Source organism: Myotis daubentonii, chromosome 7, assembly GCF_963259705.1.
Source record: "Myotis daubentonii chromosome 7, mMyoDau2.1, whole genome shotgun sequence".
Taxonomy (NCBI): domain Eukaryota; kingdom Metazoa; phylum Chordata; class Mammalia; order Chiroptera; family Vespertilionidae; genus Myotis; species Myotis daubentonii.
Genome location: NC_081846.1, coordinates 82,506,473 through 82,520,354, shown reverse-complemented (window position 1 = coordinate 82,520,354; position 13,882 = coordinate 82,506,473). Strand labels below are relative to the sequence as shown.

The window sequence follows — 13,882 nt, the reverse complement described above, 5'->3', positions numbered from 1 at the left end:
TTGTTTCACTGTCCTCAGCTTTAATAAAAATACACTCAAAATCATCTGGATTTGTTTTGTGAAGTCTCTCCTATATAAAGTCAAGAACTGAGAGCCCACATTGCTGCTAACATTTCTGGAAGAGAGTCAAAACTTGGAGAAATTACCAGCGTGTACTAAATCTCTATTTTGTTGGCATTTTACTCTTTGGCAGATTCAAAGGAGACAGGCTAAAATGACTTCTGGTCAAAGGAACTAGGAGAAGGACCCCTGGGTAATAATGCTGCCAATGAGAAAAGGGTAGAGAGACCGAGGAAAGAAAATCATTAATTCAGTGTTTAAGGCCAAGTTTCCAATTGAACACTGGATCGTTAAAGTTTAGCGAGAAATGGCGAGCAGAATTAAAGTAACTTACAACTAGAAATTACAAGGTAAGGAAATGTGAGTCACTACACACTGCAGGGATGCCAGTGTGCAACCTGAGTCTAACCAAGAAAATTGCCTGCTAAAATCAAAAGCATAAAAAAATCTTTGGGGACAAACATTAAACAGGATATAGTCTAGAATAACACACACAATGTCCAGAATGCAATTCATAATTACTAGATATAGGAAGGCCAAGAATGTGGCTAATTCCAATGTAAAAGATATTAAAAAGATGCCAACCTAGATGGCTCAGAGATCAGAATGATCAGATTAGGTTGGTAAAACAGCCATTATAATCGACGGCGAGGTAAATGAAAATGTATTCATAATGAATGAAAATAGGAAATTTTATCCAAGATACAATCAATATAAAAAAGAAATAAAAGGAAATGTTAGAACTGGATAAGCAAATGAAATCACTGGATGTACTTAATAGTAGAATGGAGAGGACACAGAAAAGAACTAGCATGCTTGAAAATCTATCAATACATTTCATTAAATCTTAAGATGAGGAGGAAGAAGATTTTAAAAATCGTGAAGTGAGGGTGAACTTATGGGACACGTTGTGTCTTTAAATTCTGCCAAAAGGATATAGAATAAAAAAGAGCAATGCAAACAAAAAGTAAATGAAAAATTATATTAATGATAAGAGAAAAAAGTAAAAAAAAAAAATTGAAAAGAAGCAAACAGCAGAGAACATTTTGTTCATTAAATAAAAGAAGATTAAAATTTTCAACAAAAATATACAGGCTAGAAATCACTAGTATTAAAAATGAAAAGTCTCTCAGACATTATCATAATAATAAGGTAATATTACAAACAACTTTATGCTGAACATTTGTCATTTTAAGTATAATAAAAAATACCGGGGACAATAAGAACAGAAGATTTGAGCTTGGGTGATGGGAATACAATTCAATATACAGATAATATATCATGGAATCTTACACTGAAACCTATCTACTAGTAGTTTAACCAATGTCATCCCAAGAATTTTTTAAATATATTTTTATTGATTTTCAGAAAGGAAGGGAGAGGGAGAGAGAGAGAGAAACATCAATGATGAGAGAGAATCATTGATTGCCTGCCCCCTCCGTGCCCCCCATTGGGGGTTAAGCCCACAACCCTGCATGTGCCCTTGCGGGCTCAATCTAACCTGGGACCCTTCAGTCCACAGGGCGATGCTCTGTCCACTGAGCCAAACCAGCTAGGGACACCCCAAGAAGTTTAATTGAAAAATAAAGCAATACCTATAACTTTTATTTTCATAAACCAATGATATAGTTGGTAGGCATCAATAGCATTTTCAAAATCTAAGATAGTATAACATTTTGCCCTTAAAAAAAAGAGAAGAACTGCAAAAGCTCACTCAGAGAGAAGCAAATAATCTGGGGGTAGCTCTTTATTAATTATAATTAGAGGCCCGGTGCACAAAAATTTGTGCACTGGGGGGGGGGAGGAGGGGGGCCCTCAACCCGGCCTGTGCCCTCTCTCAGTCTGGGGCTACTCGGGAGATAACGACCTGCTGGATTAGGCCTGCTCCCAGCTGGCAGAGGGCAGGCCCAATCCCTAGGTGCAGCCCCTGGTCGGACTCAGAGCAGGGCCGATTGGGGAGTTGGGGCATCGCCCCCTGTCATGCACAGAGCAGGGCAGATCGGGAGGTTGTGGCACCACCCCCTGTCATGCTCAGGGTAGGGTCAATCAGGGGGTGGGGGCGCTGCCCCTTGTCACGCACAGAGCAGGGTCGATGGGGAGGTTGGGGCTCCGTACCCTGTCACGCACAGAACAGGGTCAATCAGGGGGTTGGGGAGCTCCTCCCTGTCACTCACAGAGTAGGGCCAATAGGAGAGTTGGGGCACCGCACCCGTCACCCACAGAGCAGGGCCGATCAGGGGGTTGGAGGGCCGCCACTCTCACACTCAGGGCAGGGCCAATGGGGAGGTTATGGCTCTACCCCGTCACACACAGAGCAGGGCCGATCAGGGGGTTGGGGCGCCACACACTGTCACACACAGAGCCGCAGGGCGATCAGGGGGTTTGGGCACTGCCCCCTGTCATGCTGATCCTGGTGCCGGGAGGCCTCCCAGCTCCGCTGATCCTGGTGCTGGGAGGCACATTACCCTTTTACTATATAGGATGGAGGCCTGGTGAATGGCTGGTTTGCCCTGAAGGGTGTCCTGGGTCAGGGTAGGGGTCCCCACTGGGGTGCCTAGCCAGTCTGGGTGAGGGGATGATGGCTGTTTTCAGCTGATCACACACCCTTCAGGGTGGGGGTCCCCACTGGGGTGCCTGGCAAGTCTGGGTGAGGGGCTGAGGGCTGTTTTCAAGCTGGCAGGTGACTGAAGCTCCCAACTGCTCCTTTTTTTCTTTCTTTTTTTAATTCTGGGCCAGCTTTAGCTCTGACTCCAGCTCTGAGGCCTCTGCTGCTGGAAGCAGGTATCTGGTTTGTTTGTGTTCTATAATCGAAACACTGTATCCACTCCAGCTCTGAGATCCCAGCAGGCTGAAAGCAGGTTTCTGGGGTTTTGTTTAGCTTCTATATTTGTAACTATGTATCAAACAGCAAGCTCAGAGGCCGCAAGGCGGGTGGGGAACGTTGGAGTCCTCCATCACTGAAGCAAGCAAGCCTCATGTTAACTTCAAGCTGCCTGGCTGCCAGCTGCCATCTTGGCTGGCAGTTAATTTGCATATCGCCCTGATTAGCCAATGGGAAGGGTAGCGGACATACGCTAATTACCATGTTTCTCTTTTATTAGATAGGATAAGTGAACTAATATTTAAACACTATCTTATAAGTAAAATTACAGAGTAAGCTGGCTTCATGGATAGATTCTGCCAGACATATAAGAAAAAATAAAATCAATATACACAAAGTCTTGAATAAAATAGAGAACAGTTCTTAACTCATTTTGTGACATTGACATTATCTAAAAACTGACACACTAGAAGAAAAAATACACTGCAACAGGAATGATAGACGTAATTTTTAAAATCAATAAAGAAGATGAACTATTTAAACATGGAGTAGGAACAACTGGAATACCAAATTAAAAACTGAAATATCATAAACTACTCCTCACATTACATACCAAAATAAATTCCCAATGGGTCAGATGTAAACTAAAGTTGAAATTATTCAAGTATTACAGAAACAGTGGTTTATTTTCTTTATATTCTTTGAGAAGAGAAATGTCCTATCTTATTCCAAAAGCATCAATGGGAAAAGTAAACAAATTTGATTATGTAATTTTTAAAACTCTTATACATGCCAAAAATACCTAAAGAAATTTGACAAAATGGGACAAGTATTTGTATTTTCTAAAATATATTAATTACTGTCACATATTTCAAAAAATGTTTTAAAATTACATGACAGACAAAAAGTTAATATGCTTAATAAATAAACAACTTCAATGAATTGAGAGGAATAAAATCATCAAACAGAAAAAAAAAATGTGCACAAGATATGAGCAGACAGTTTACAGGAAAAAAAAAACCCACAAATTTTTAAATGTCCTCTAAACATGTAAAACTATGTCAATTTCTCATAAAAACAAAGTGATTAAAAATAAAACACAAACAAACAAAACAAAACAAAAAGTGATTGATATTCTACTGAGCCCTAGCTGGTCTGGCTCAGTGAATAGAGCATCAGCCTGCGGACTGAGGGTTAAGGGTTGGATTCCAGTTAAGGGCACATGCTTGGGTTGCAGGCTCCATTCCCAGTAGGGGGCGTGCAGGAGGCAGCCAATTAATGATTCTCATCCATATTTTTACCTCTCCCTCTACCTTCCTCTCTGAAATCAATTAAAAAAGGATTTAAAGAAATTTTACTGAGAACCATATTTCCCCCTAAAATTCTATGTTGAGTAATTGGATAAGCCTGTGGGAAGACTATCTTTCATAGCATTGTGAATGAATATGGAATGGAATTAGACATTGCTAGTATATATTGTATACTTATTTAGCTTTTGATCCAGACATCCTATATCTCACAATCTTTTAAAAAGATACATCAAAGTATAAGCTAATGTTCTTCATTGGCTATTTTTTGGTATTATTTTTAAGAGGAAAAGATAGTACATCAAGAAGTGACTGGTTATATAAACTATATTAATTATATCATCAGAATGAATTAGCATGTGATTATAAAAATGCATGGAGTTTTCTTTATATATTGCTCTGCAGTGATCTCTATGATACATGGTTAGGTAGCAAACAATCAAGATGCAGAACAGTGTTTAGAAAGCTCCTTTGGTGTAAGGAAGTGGAGACATGGACAGATAAGAGGATTTACACCTGTATATTTAAATATGTTAATCAAAGAAACACTAGTCTAGAAATATAATCCAAAAATCAATGAAAAGTTTAACTAAATAAAGGAGAGAAGGAAACGCTTGGGGAAGACAGCAATAAAAAGCAGAATTTCTCACTTAACTGTGGACAAGCTATGATAGGTCTACATCTTGTTGCTTTGAAAAATGAAAGAAAGGAAGTGAGAGAGGAGGGGGAGGGAAAAATTGTATTTATTTACTTTGTTTTTTGTGAGGCTCACATGATATCACCCTTGAGAAACTGCAATGTTTAGTAGGCCCTGCAATTACCAATAATAAACAATAATCTTGATGAATTGGTTAAGTAGTAAAACATATTCCTATTTTTTGTCAATACTACTTTGTTTATTTTTTAGTTTATCTCTTTAAGATGTCATTAATCTGTATTATCCATGACTGCAATTTAAATTGATATCTGGGTTATTCATTGGAATTTATTAAAATGAATATTATTGGATGATTGGTTAATAGTAATCTTAACTGATTAATTTACTTTGCAGCTCACACCTGCTTTGGGGACTTAGGAAATATTCCCTGAATGAATTTGATAACTGGCATGCTGCCCCTATAGCCATCAAATGACTATTTTTTTCCTTCACTACTCATTTCTATGGCAAGCAGGCCCATATAATAGTTGCTCTGTATTAAGCCTATTGCTACTCTATCTCTGTCAGTGTGAATATTTTGATATAAATATGGTCAATGGGACACAATAGAAATTAATGTTTATGTTTTTGTAAAACTAAAAATTTTTGATCAGGTCCTACTATATAGGGTGAAAAGATCTCTTATTTCCTTAAACATGACATCATCCAACTGGTAGACAAAGTCAAGAGATGAAAAAAGATGGTAAGGGATCATGTAACCAGTACCTTGGACCCAGATGAACTCCCATCACTCTTGCTAATCTCCCATCCGTGTGAACTATTCTCAGAGCCTCACTAGATGCCAGGGCATGCAACAAGGGTCAGACTTGCAGTCATAGCCTGGACGGTCACTGCTTAGCACCAACTCTATACCATGGAATGAGGACACGGTATTTTGTTATTCACCAAGTAGTGTCAAACATAGTTTTTTAAGCAGTCAAGAAACACAAGTTCATGATATTTTTGGAAAGACACAGGAAGAGAGACAGGGGTTCTAAACTGGATCAGCAAACATTGACTGTAAAGGTTCACATGGCAAATATTTCATATTCTACAGGACAATTATAGTCTCTGCCTTCCTCCTTCTCTCTTTGCCTTCCTCCCTGTCTCTCCCTTTCCCTGCCCCTCTCCCTCTTCTTCTCCCTCTTGGTCTCTCTTCTTTTAAACATGTTAACAATAGTCTTAATTTGCAAGTCATACAAAAACAGGCTACAGCCTTATTTGGCCAATGGACCGTAATTTGTTGACTCCTGCTCTAGATCAAGGCTGTCTAATAGAGCCTTCTGTGAAAAAGGAAGAGTTTTATTCTGCACTGTCCATTACAGAGGTCAGAGTGATATGTGGCTACCGAGAATTTGAAATGAGACTAGTGCAAAGGAAGCCCTGAATTTGAACATTCATTCAATTTTAATTAACTTTAGCCACCAATGTCTAGCTATTATTGTATTGAACAACATAAGTAACCCAACATTTTCCAAAACAATATCCCTATTTTATTTCTTGAAACTACAAGTAGCCTGTGTGTTATACCAATACGTTTTTTCTTTAAAAAAATGTTTTTGTTGATTTTAGAGAGGAAAGGAGAGGGAAAGGGAGAAAGCAAATTGATGAGAGAGAGAAACATCAATCTGCTGCCTCCTGCACTCCCATGACTGGGAATCGATCAGCAACCTCTTGGCAAGCGGGACAATGCTCAAGCAACTGAGCCACATAGCCAGAGCAGTTTTTTTCTCTTCTAGTTGCATGCTTCTGGCTAAATTTGATCTTAAAATATTATATAATACTCAGAGGCTTTGTTCATAAGCTTTTCATTTTTGATATATTTATTTCATTTGAATTGTCATCTTGGTAATAATTGGCTCTCACACTACATTGCATGGCTGAGGAAAGAGCTGACATCTGATTTGTTCACTGCTCTAGTCCCACGGTCAAGCACAGAAGTTGGCACATCATGAACATGTATTAGTCAACTGAAATATGGAAGATCCATAATAAAATGATGCTATGGTCTACCAGTATGTAAAACTGGTTTGTTTGGTTTTTTTTTTCACTTTTATATATTAATATGAGCTTTGTGAGTTTTCAAAAGGGTTGTTAATTATATAGCATTCCCCAACATATTGGGAGCCCTTTTATCTTGTTTATTTTCACAATACTTATAAAAACCTAGCTGAACACTACTTCTTCATAAACTGCAACTTGAGAAATGTTGTTCTAGGTTTTATAGTAGAGGGGAAAAAACAACAACAAAACATAGGTCCTGCAACTCACAGCTTGTCTAGCCTACTTCCAGCCTTGAAATTAAAGCTTTATAATGGTACACAGTATGTTTTTGTTTTTTTTAAATAGGCTCAATAAAGTTAAAAATAAGTTTTAAAATGCTAGCAGGACCCTTGATAATGGTCAGCATGATAGAGAAATTTGGAAACCATTGATTTAGGAAACCTATAGATAGGGCTGTGGCAGGGACTGGTTTCTGGAAGTGAATTCAGTTATTCGATATATTTGCCAAAAACTTCACTCCCACAGACAAGATTAAGAGCAACAATGTTAGGCGAATAGAGAAGACCAACTTTATCTACTTTCTCACTTTGTTCTCCCTACGACAATATTTTTTCCTCACAGAAGAGAAGCAACTTCTAATGCTTACCAATCTCCACATTTCATCTACCCCTTCCCTATGCTGTGCATCATGGATTGATGTGGCAGATGTTAACATGCTCATCATCATACAGTAGAAATACACAGAATGTGAAGATTAAGTCTGGCCACAAATTCTGTGCCATTTTCCTCACTGAGAGGTGATGTCTATACCTCCATCCCTTGAATCTGAACTCGCCCGGACTGCTTTGACCATTAGACTATAGTAGAAGTGGTGCTGATAGTTTTTCCACTGGACTCTTAGGCACCATCAGCTTGATATTCTTTTGGAACACTCTATCCCAGCTCTGAACTACCATGTAGGAAATCTAACTACCCTGAGAAAGCCATGTGTGGCATTTCGTCAATAGTCTCAGCAGAACACAGCCTCCCAGCCTTCTATTCTAAGCACCACCTACAAGAAGCTATCTCCTCCGAGGCAGCAAGGAGAGGCCTTCTCAGGCCTTCCAGACCAGCACATTTGTAACAGGATACCATCAGGTAATCTCTTGTTGATGTCCAGTGGAAGAGAACAATCTCAACCAAACCCCCTGACCCATAATACCCTGACATATAATGCAATCCTGCTGAGTTATGCCAGTAACCTTGGAGATGGCTTTGTCATGCAAAATAAATAACTAGAATACAATGAAAGAGTCCTCAGTGAAAATGATTCTGAAAGGGACAAATAGAAACTAATTTCCTTCTGGTCCTGACAAGAAAGAAATCTGATAAAAGTCTTTTTGTTTTGAACATGGCTTGGAACATGTAAAATTTAAAGCATATATTATATTTTTCAGTTGTACTTAAATCTCTTTTCTATTTAGGTTCAGTTACAAAAGCTTTCTAAGTCTCAAATTCTCATTCATAAAAATGGAGATTACAGCCTGGTCGACATGGCTCAGTAGTTGAGCATCAACCTATGGACCAGAAGGTCACAATTCGAGTCTTGGTCAGGACACATGCCTGGGTTGTGGGCTCGATCCCTAGTGTGGGATGTGCAGGAAGCAGCTGATCAATGATTTTCTTTCATCACTAATGTTTCTATCTCTCTCTCCCTTTCCCTTCCTCTCTGAAATCAATTAAAAATATTTTTTTAAAAAATGGAGATTATATACTTGATCATCTCACAGAGCTGCCAGATGATAAAATAATTTACTAGTAAATGCAGAGCAGGGATAACAAACAAGAGAACACTAATGTTAACTGAGCGTCTAGCATATGGTGGGTCTGGACCAGTTATCTTCCTTTTCATTGCAGATTGGTCAGGCTCTGGAGACTGAGTGATACTAACACTGAGATGTTAGATAAACTGTTAACATCTCTGAGAAATTCTGTATTGATTTGACAATGAAGGACAGTGTTATTTTATCTACTGACCTCATTGGGTCATTTATATGGAGATTCAAATACATCAGCTGAAATTAACAGACTTTATGATGTTAAAAATCACTAGGAAATATAACATAGTCATGTTGGTCATGGGGGTTGACAAGGACTGCATCATTTTTCTTGACTGAAAACCTCTAGATCCATGTTTTAGTTGCACATTCCTGTGATTTGCGGTGAGCACCAGGGTGGCACCTACAGAAAATATACTTGATCCTTGAATTTTACTTCCCCTCAGTCACTCAGGAAGCCAGGTTCTGGAATCACAGTAAAATTCAGACTCACCTTACAACATGTCTATCTTCAAATGACTACATGATCTTGGTGAAATTCCTGGAAACTTTTAACACTGCTGAGTAAAATTAACTCAAAGTAATGGGGTCATTTGAAGGAATCATTGAGAACGCTGTTCTTGTTACACCTATAATTTTGTATGAATCCATGGTCGGGTTAATCAGTTCAGCAGGTTATTTTGTATAACAGAGTTTAGTAGTACGTGTGGCTAAGCAAGAAACTTGGCAGTGAAAATTCAGGTCAGAAACGGGAAACCTACACTCAAGTTCTAACTCTGTCCCTCTTTTGCTGTATGACTTTGAGAAAAATCACTAAACCCTTGAGCTTCAACTTCATCATCCATAGAAAGGAGATAATAAGCCATGATTCATTGGTCCACTATTAAGTAAAATGACAATGCATATAACAATATAAGGCAATAGTATAGAGATCTGCAAATAGAAGGTACATTTATAATACTACTACTAAGAGTACTGATTATCTTAGAGTCAAATTCTTTTCTGCAGCTGAGCTAAGCACTGTAACAAGGAAGAGTCATTTACATATGAACATTCAGCTTTCCTACTAAGATAGAAACTGCACTACTTAAAACTCTAAAACATGACCCTCAGTTATGGTCCTTATATTTCTCTCAAGTGATTAGATATACAGAATGACTTTAAGTAAAACGACTATAACAAAATCGATTTTACCACAAGCTAATTGATATTAACAAAAGCTAAGTACCTATGGCATATTTCTGGTCACAAAATTTCTAAATAAGGACTCCAAACAATCTAATATTAAACACTGCAATAACTGTGCCAATATACACATTTAACAAAGATTAATAAAAACAAGTAATATTCTTTCCCCACCTGCTTATTCCAGGTCAGGATTACAGGTGGCCAGAGCTTCTCCCAGAATCTCTGGGCACCAGGGGGAACCCCATCCTGGAAAGGACACTCTTCCATCACAGGGCCACTCACACATTCACATGCACTCAGGCTGGAACAATGGAGAAATGTCAATTTTTCTCATGTAATCTATGAGATGTGGGAGGAAACCGGAGTCCCACACAGACATGGAAAGAACCTGCAAACTCCGCAAGGGCAAGTGGCCCCAGCTGGGAATCTGTTTTTGTTTTTGTTTTTTCCTCTCAGGAAAACTAGAGGCCCGGTGCACGAAATTTGTGCATGGGGGTGTCCCTCAGCCCGGGCTATACACTCTCACAATCCGGGATCCCCGGGGAGATGTATGACTTCTGGCTAAACCAGCAGTCAGCCATCCCTCTTGCAATCTGGCACCGCTGGCTCCTAACCACTCACCTGCCTGCCTGCCTGATCGCCCTTAACCACCTTTGCCTTGGCCCTCGCCATGGCAGCTTCGTCCTGAAGAACAAAGAATGTCTGGAATAAAGTCCAAAGGTAGTTAGGCTGTCTAGTTTAATTAGCATATTATGCTTTTATTATTATAGATGTTGTTGAGGGAAATGATGTAATTTGAGGACATGTGTATACGAACTTATGCTCTACAACCAATTACCTGTATATGCATCCGGCTTTGCCACTTTCCAGAAATCTGACTTTGGTGGAGTAATTCAACCTCTTTGGGAGTTATTTTCCTTATCTGCACAATGAAAGTTTGTTCAACAAATATTTATTGAGGACTCCTTATGTCAGGCACACTTATCAGGGGTGTGAGACAGAAGTGAACCAAGGAATGGGGGGGGGGAAAGGGAAGAAATAACTGTACAAATGTAGGAACTAATGAGGTAAAACAAAATTAATAGTGGGTGATTCTGTGTGCAGAAGGTATCAGGGAGGACCATTGGTAGTATTCTTATTCTTGCAAATCTATGTAGGCTTGAAGTTATTTCCAAATAAAAAAATTAGGACAAATTCATAAGTCATGGGTTGGATGGAACCCAAGCTTTTTATCCAGCGGTAGTTTGAGCATATGGAAAGAGAAACTTTGGCTTTCCATTTTCTACATCATTTGAGTTACTCATTAGGACCACAGAGAGACTCAGTGGGGTTGAGAGAGATTAGCTGAGACTAAGTTAGGAATTTTCTTTTAGACAGTTCCCTTACAAAACATTTTTTTAAATGTGTCTGCTTATCGAGCTCCTGACATGATGTAGGCATTCAATAAATGTGTGTGTTTTTCTTTTTTCCAAATAAGTATACATGACTGACAGGAATCATTTGTTTTATGGTGTCGGTTGTTATATCTGTGTGAACATCCTTTTGGAGTGTTTCTCAACGTGTGACTGCTGAAAAATTGGCATGAAAATGTGGTGGCAGCATACATTGTAGCTAAGTGGGTAGACTCTGAAACAAAACTTCCTGGGTTCAAATCCCAGCCCTACCATTTACTAGTGCCATGTTCTTAAAAACAACTCTATCTCCACTTCTCTTGTAACACACAGATAACAAAATGTGTTTTGTGACTTTAACGAAGTGAGCTTTTATAAAAATGCCTAAATCAGTGTCTGGCATGTAATAAACACTATATGTGTTTGTGAGAAAAATAAACAGATATCTCAGGGAAGACAAGCTTGATGCAAAATAGGTTTCGGTGTCCTACTCATGACTGGATGAAACAGAATCTCCTTGGCCTGGGCCATTTCAACAAGATTTCCAGATAAGTCTTAAAAACATTAAAGTTGGAAAGCCACTGCTTTGGTTATTAGGAGTCTTGAGGGACTGATTCCACAGGAGCAGCTAATCTAGTAAAATCCAACTTTACTTTTTATGTCAACATCTTAGGTCTGAAAAATCCCCAAATCCCTGTGGGACATTTCTCCCCAAATCAAATTAAAAGGACCTCTAAAACTGGCCTACTGACCAGCATCTCAGATCCTGGTTTTGCGTATACAGGTTTCCTTGAATTGCTTTTTCAGGTGGCTACTCCTCCTTGCTCAGTTTTCCCTGAGTTAGCTGCTGTTCACTGCCCATTTGTTTGCTTGGCTAAGGGCTGAGTGCAAATGGTATTTCTGGGAATCTCCATGCAGCCCTTCACCCTAAATTATTCATTGCAGTCCCTGTGCCTAAATGACAGTTCTGTATGACAATTTTACCAGTGTTTTTATTTTTTTTTTCCAAGAAGGGAATTTAGAATTGCTGTAAAAAAAGTTGCCACTTACCATACTTCTTTCGTCATTGGAGTCAATGGCTATAATTAACCTGGATGCCCTTATGTAGTATGGATGGGGCCATATTTGAGGACAGTTTTCATGTTAAAGGTGACAAAGCCCACAGAGGCCAAAACTCCGGCTTCAGTGGCTATTCGAGCAAAGGGATGCACTGGAGCAACGCTGCCAACTTTTGTTGTCCCTGAGAAGTGGTGACTTTGTGACCCTGAGGCTCAAAGGGACCTGAAATAGGCATTCACTATTTTTATAGATGAAGCTCACATAGTTCAAAAATATATAATTCAACTGCTGACCTGGCATCAATCATCATGGTCATCATCATTGTCACAACCACAAAATAACAATTATTATGGACTAGATTGTATCAACCCAGCCCAAATCCCATATGTTGAAGTTCGAACCCCCAGTACCTCCTAATGGGACAGTATTTGGTGACAGGGTCTTTAAAGAGGTAAATCAGTCAAATGAAGTCAAGGGGCAGATCCTAATCCCATATGACCAGTGACCGTTTAATGGAGAGGAAATGTGGATACAGGTAGGCACAGAGGAAAGACCATGTGAAGATACAGGGAGAAGATGACCATCTACCAGCCACGAAGAGAGGCTTCAGAAGAAACAATCCTGCCAGGACCTTGTCCATCATAAAACCTCCTTATTTTTTTAGTCCTCTCACCTCTGACTGGAAGGGTAGCATCACCTGGGGATCTCTCCTGATCCTTTTTGGATCCTTTCCCTAAATTTATTACAATTCAGGCTCTACCTCTGTTGGGTCATGGGAGGTGCATGCGAGATTACTCTGCATTCTGACTCATTTTCAGAAACTGTGTGCTGCTGACGGCTTGGGTGAGGGAGATGTGTGTGTGTGAGATTGTGTGTGCACTTGGGAGTGGGAAGAGCCACTCAGACTGTGTGGGTGGTTTTCAGCAAATGTATATTATTCTTAACATCTCATGAGGTAATTCAGACATTGTCCACTTTGAAACACTGATATATGTAACTATATATATATATCATTACTTTCTGGAAAGCCTCTCTCTCCCTTCCCTTTCTGAATTAATCCTACCTAGACATCAATTAATTCTTAGTTCCTATTGTCTCCTCAGTATTTTCTTGAAAGCTTCAACTGACTACTCTGAATTCCTACATTCAGTGTTATAAAATGTTCAAGGTAATTATATAGTGCCAGTTCACATAAAATAAAGCAATGTTTATTAGGTTATCTACCAACTCTGTGCTTAGCCTCTAGTGTATACTTGAGGTCATGAGCTTGAAACTCATTTCTTTTGAACTCTTCATTGAGATGCTGCTAAAAACGTAGCAGAATTCATTTGGCAATTTATCATGCCCTGCTATATGACACTAAAGTAATTACTGTCTCAAAATATTGTCTTGTTCTTTCATCACTGTTAAAATTTCCATGTATTTATATCTTTCTTGATAATTTAATTGCAATTTTCCTTAAGGCATTTTTGACCCTATCAAGGTTAAGGTGATCAATGTCTTTGAAAGATCATTGTACTATTATCCATGCTGCAATA

General features: G+C 39.0%; 1 protein-coding gene across 2 annotated transcripts in view; it reads right to left on the bottom strand.

Annotated features, from left to right (window-relative positions):
• Positions 1–13,882, bottom strand: part of DPP10 (dipeptidyl peptidase like 10) — a 637,668-nt gene that overhangs the window by 245,248 nt on the left and 378,538 nt on the right. The window lies entirely within an intron of this gene.